Raw genomic sequence first — 6,058 nt, 5'->3', positions numbered from 1 at the left:
GCTAATCCTGGGGGTGCCCCCCATGGCCTAACTACATTCCACTAGACCCCACTCTTAGAGACGCCCCACCCCAACACCGCCTTGCTGGGGACCAGGCACCTGGGGCATACACCAAAACATATCCAGACCATGGCAATACCCCAGAAATCTGCAGTGTGAGCATTTCTCTCATTTCAATGAAAAAACGGAAGCTCAGAGCAGTTGCCTACGGTCACAACACAGGAAAATTGTGGAGCTGGGACTTGAACTCAGAAAGCCTGGCTGGACGCCTTATGTTCCTTGCATTAAAGCAAGCTCCCCTGGGACAGAACTGCAGTCGTCCCAATTTTGTGTGCACTCCACCGAGAAGGGGCTCTTCTGTTCTCCATCCTCAATCAGATGGGCCTTCAGCAGAGGAGAGTCAGAAGGCATCTCCCAGGCCCCGCCCCGCCAGGCCCCGCCCCGCCAGGCCCCGCCCCGCCAGGCCCCGCCCCGCCCCTCTCAGCTCCACGGGGCACTTCTCATTGCCAAGATCTCATCAGGACCCTAAGGCCCTGCGGAATCTGGCCTCTTCCATCTTCCCGCAGGCCCTTCCAGCCACTCTCCGCACATCTCTTCCCTCCTCTTGGAATGCCGTTTCCTCCACTGTTCTTTCTCTTTCAGGCTTTGGTTTAACTGTCGCCATCCCGAGGGCTTCCCAGCCCCGAGTCCTCCCCTCATAGCCGGATCCTTGCCATTCCGTTGCGCTCTGTCTCCGCACGTCAACTTGACAGACCAGCCCCTCATTAGCGCCTGTCCAGGGCCAGCAGGCTCTCAGCGAATAGTCGCTGAATAAGTGGAGGGCTGTATTCTGCACAGAAGAGCAGGGACAGTGTCTGGCCCGTGGTAGCCCCTGGCTGGCTGGCTGGCTGGCTGGCTGGCTGAACCCATGCTGTGTGCGTGTGCAAAAGATCATGTTCATCACAAGTAAGTTTGGGGTTGCGGTTCAGGTCGACGGGCACGTGCTCCAGAGGCCCCTGAGACCACCAAGCCTGGGATTCCCATCTTCTCGGAAGCTTCGGACTTTTGCACAGAGACTAAGTGTGTTTCAAAATTGTGGCTCAGTGGTAGAGTGCTCGCCTAGCATGTGTGAGACACTAGGTTCGATTCTCAGTACCACATGATAAAATAAAGCTATTGTGTCCACCTACAACTGATAAAACATTCTTAAAAAAAAAAAAAGTGGACATCTCCTGCCATTGAGCAGCTTCCCAGGCCGACTAACTGCACTTCCTCACTCGGCCACAAGGTGGCAGCCTGTCACCAAGGAGCAACAAGTACTGAGCGAGAATGGTTCCCAGCGCTTCCCATCCTCACAGTCAGCCCCAGGTGAATCTGCTTGGTTGCTGTAAGATGGTTCCAGTGACCAGGAAGATGATGGCTCCTCCTTGTTGTGCTCAGATAAAGTGTTTCAGAGCATGACCCTAAAGTGCCAGCCCGTTGGGCAGCCCAGAGCTGCCTTCACTAGTTAGAAGTATTTACTGAGCACCTACTCCGTGCCAGGCACTGTACCTGGTGCTGGGGAGATATCAGCCAGTTCAACAGCACATTGCATTCCTGTGGTACCTGCGGGGCTTGCTCCTGGGAGAGGCCAACAGAAGGAGGGAGCAGGTTGTGCCAAGGGGGGAGGTGGCAGCCTTGCGGGGATTGTGGGAATTCTGGCTTTGACCAGGAAATGGAAGGACAGCAGCAGCATGACCTGGCTTCTGTTTAAGGAGCTCACTCTGTCCGCTAGGTGAGTACAGAGGCCTCCTGAGCTCATGCCCAAATTGCACGCCTGCCTCTCTACCCCATCCCCACCTGTGCCCAGAATTCACAGTCGGTCACGTGACACACGTGGTCACTGAATGTAAACAGAGGCAGAGGGTCTCACCTCCAAGCAGAGGGGCCCACAGAGAACTTGGCCTCTGCTCTGCACCTGGCAATGGTCTGGATGGCGGCTGCTTTGTGGACCAGGGTCCTGGAAGGACCATGAATCGTTGAATGTGAGTGTGAGAAAATCTTTGGTGGTTGAGTGATTGGGCTTTTTGGTGCTGTTTGTTGCTGCAGCATGAGCTAGCCTACCCTGACTGCTACAAGCTAGGTGGCTGCGGCAGTAGTCCAGAGGAGAGCTGAAGTGTTCCAGGCTAGGATATCCGTAGTGGAGATGCACGGATGTGGCTGGATTCTGGATACGGTGAGTTCTACCTTATTGGATTGGATATTTATAGTCAAGTAAATATTCTTTAACTTTATTTTAGGATACAGTTAGGTTGTCTGGAAATGGTTTGATCCTTTCAGATCTTGCCTTTATACTTTATTAGGCAGCATCAGAGCTGCATTTAATCTAGGATTCATTTGTCCTCATTACTGAGGCTAGATCCTTCTTAGAAGTCCAACTGATGCCCAGTGAGTTTTGAGATTTTCCACTCGCACAAACCCCTCAGTACCCTGGCCTGAGAGGTTTGTGCGTGTTTCCCCCAGATCTTTACGGTGGTTCTTTCCCGAGGGGGTGTTCTCCTATGCATGTGCTGATACTCACTCACCTGAATACTCTGCTGTCTCCCTTCTCCTTTTCAATGACATGGGCACTGTCTCCGCTTCTCAGTGCTCACAGCCTGTTGTCCATGGCTCAGGGATCTGCTGTGGTGGGCGTCACAAGATCCACCTCTTTATTCTTGCCCGGTAGGCTCGGTTCATGGTTGTCTGCAGTCCGATATCCTGACCGTCATCACTTCCTATATTTCCTCCTATTTTTTAGTTCAGGAGGGAGGGTGAATCTGGTCCCTGTTCTTCCCCCTGGCCTGGAAATATGTGTGACATTTTGATACTGAACTCATGCAAAGGAATGCCCATCCCTCACCTCCGATGCAGCTGGAGGTGAGAGAAATGACAAATCTCTTGACATGAATGAGTAAGACACATTTCAAAACAAGGAGAGGCTGGGTGACTGGGAACCTATTTTTATTTTTAGTGGAACATACAATATTGCTGTCCCTGATAACTAACAGCATTTTTGGAGTTGATAAAACATGTGATTGCACAGTCTCTCTAACAATCCCAATGTTGGGGATTCTACAGGTCTGTTTCTATCATCTGTTGTTTCTGCTGCACCTAATTCATTTTTGCTTTTTCTCCTATCATCTTTCATTTTTTTTTCCTGGTCATTTTATTTGAGAAAGTATTTGTAGAGATAGTTTGAGGTCCAAGGTGACATTATCTTCCTTTAGAAAGGATTTGGGGACCTCTGAGCCTAGGTTTCAGGCTTGATGTTGCAAAGCCAAACTGCAGCCCTGCTCCGGTTGCCTTCTTTCTTGGTGACCCTTGTTTCTCAGAGCCCCAAACACGGTCGGGGCTTACGGAGATCTCAGCCCTTGGCAGCCCCAATTTCAAACTGCGCCCACCTAGCCTTCTGAGGTGGAAAAAGAGCAATTCAGCCTATCCGCTGGTCAGACTGACCATGCCTCCAGAGGAAGACCGGCCCTGAGCCCTTGGCCATGTGGCAGGTCCCTGGCCTGGTGTCACAGATTGAGCATCCCTGAATTCATACATGGAACCTTCATCCGTCAACGGAGCAGCATTGAGCTGGGGCCTGGGGAAGTCTTAGAGTCCTGGGGTGCAGCCTGTGAATAGATGGGTGTCTCTCTGGTGGGTGCCTCTCCCAAGGTGCTGGATTAGTCACTGAAAGTGCAACTGAGTCAAAGCAGATTCAAAAAGGAGCCCCAAATACCTGCTTCAGCCATGAAGACAAACGACACCTTCATGGAATATTTTAAAAAATTCAAAGTAAATGAAAAAAATAAAAAAAGAAAACTACGATGAGCAAATCTCAGCATCTTCAAGGCAGCGTGAGCAGGGTCACAGCTCATGGGGGGCAGAGTCAGGATCCAAATCCAGGCTGCCTGGCCGCAGTGACCCCAGCACGACCAGGGGGTGGCGCTGCCTTCTCCTCCCCCAGCCCCAGCACACAGTAGGTCTGCTGCAGGTGATGATGGTGGGAAGGCTGTGGGATGCAGACACAGCCCTGCTCTGGCAGGCGGCTGCCCTAGGGCTTGCTCAGGTGCACAGGGCTTGCTCCTGCTCGGCCCCCAGACGCCACAGCAGCCCTAGTTACCATCCCACGCTAGTGAGCTGCTGGGGTGTGGCTAGGGCTGTGCCCCCAAACTCATGTTAAAGGTTGATTGATTGCCATGGTGGTTGTGTTGGAAGGAGGGGACTCTGCAACACAACTATGTCATCAGGAGTGATTGATACCTTCCCTGGGGAAGGGGTCGGGGAGTGGGTTGGTTATGGCCAGAGGGGGTCGTTATAGAGCAAGCCCAGGTCCCTGTGTCTCCTCCCCACACACCGGCTTCCCTGTCTGCTTTTCTACCACGTTATGATGCAGCACGAGCCCTCACCAGGTGCAGCCACCTGACTTTGGACTTCTCAGGCTCCAGAACAGTGAGCTAAATAAACTTATTTCCTTTATAAATGTCCCAGCCTCAGGTATTCTGTTACAGCAACAGAAAAGCCATGGGCATTGGGAGCCCAGAGGTGGGGAGGACGACTTCAAGACGATGACAGGCTTGAAGGGGGGGTCACAACTGAGCTGGGCCTTAAAGAATGCGAAGGGCTTCTGCAGAGAGGGTGGGGGAGATGCTGAATCCTCACCCGTTGTTGAGTCAAGAAAGCTGGTCGAAGGAATGGTTTCCTAACATGTTCGGACTCCAGGTGGGCACAAGGTACGACCGCACCCAAGCAAAGCTCTGGACACTGAGTTAGCCGGCTCCCCACTTTGGCTGTGACTGTAAGCCAACTGAACAAGAAAACGGTGGACTAGGCCCGTGTTTGGAGGTCCCAGTACTTTGGGTCTGTGTGAGGCAGCGCTTCCTGTGGGAGAGCCTGCTGCAGGGAGCTGCTCACCTCCAGGTTGCTGTAAAGCAGGGGCAGAGGGTGGGCGAGGCCAGGGTCTACGGTGACCTGAAGACCTCCCCCAGGCTCCGCCTCTAGGGGTCCTCACAGCTTCTACAGCACCAACCTGAGGGCCACGCCTTGACATGTGGGCCTGTGAGGCCACTCAGGTCCAAACCAGAGGACACTGCAGGAGGGCGGGGGAGACCGGAGACCCTGGGAGAGGGGCCTCAGCCTGCTCGCAGTGTCCAGCTTCCAAAACCAGAGAGGAAAGTAGCCTTCCTTGTATAATTTACAGTTAATTTATAAAACAGAGGGAGGAGGTCTCTGGACGCAGGGCAGGAGTTTCTAGAAGACATGGTTAAATGCAGAAAGGCATGCTTTTTTTTTTTTTTTTTGTAAAGATAGACCTTGTGGAGAGGCAACCAACAGGTTGAAAATGGGTGTCCATGGGAGGAGTGGGGGGAGGAGACACAGGGAGGGAGGGTAGCCCTGTTTTCATAGTTTTGGACTTCTGAGCCGTGTAAAAGGATGACAGAATTTTTTTAAAAATTGGGGGCGCAGCTCAGGGCAGAGTGCCCGCCTAGCCTGCATGAGGCCCTGGGTTCCCTCCCAAGTGACCATAAATAAAAAAATACATAAGTAAGGGGAGAGCCCGGATGTGGCCTTAGGAAAAGGATGTCGGGTTCAGGTGGCCCAGACATGCAGCAGGGTGAGGACCGGCAGCCTGGGGAGGGGCTGTGTTGGTCCCTCGGCCAGTTGTGACCCCGGCCATGCGAATCCCCCCTTTAGTCCATGCCCCTCCCTGGTCCACCCTGTCCTGGGGTGAGAGACTGAGTATACAGAGAATGGTGGCCAGATCCCCTATTAAGGCCCAACTCAGAGCTGCAGCCTGAAATCGGCAGCCCAGGAGGCAAAATGGAGGGGAGGAAGCTGGGCTGGCTCAGGCACAGGGCAGGAGCCTCTGGAACGCAGGTCCCCAAGGGCCAGGGCTTCATCAGAACCCAGCAGAGTCTCACGGGGTCCCTGTTTCCAATTTAAGACCCACCATAGCAATCAAAATATGCCTCAGCCAAGCACGCAGGACACCTCGATAATGGCCAGCCCGCCCAGCCTCCCCAGCCGCCTCCCAGCCTCCCAGCCTCCCCAGCCAGGCCCAGCAGAAGTC

The sequence above is a fragment of the Spermophilus citellus genome, assembly GCF_964194105.1.
Source record: "Spermophilus citellus genome assembly, chromosome: 1".
Lineage (NCBI taxonomy): Eukaryota > Metazoa > Chordata > Mammalia > Rodentia > Sciuridae > Spermophilus > Spermophilus citellus.
Note: the sequence above shows the minus strand (reverse complement) of the source record.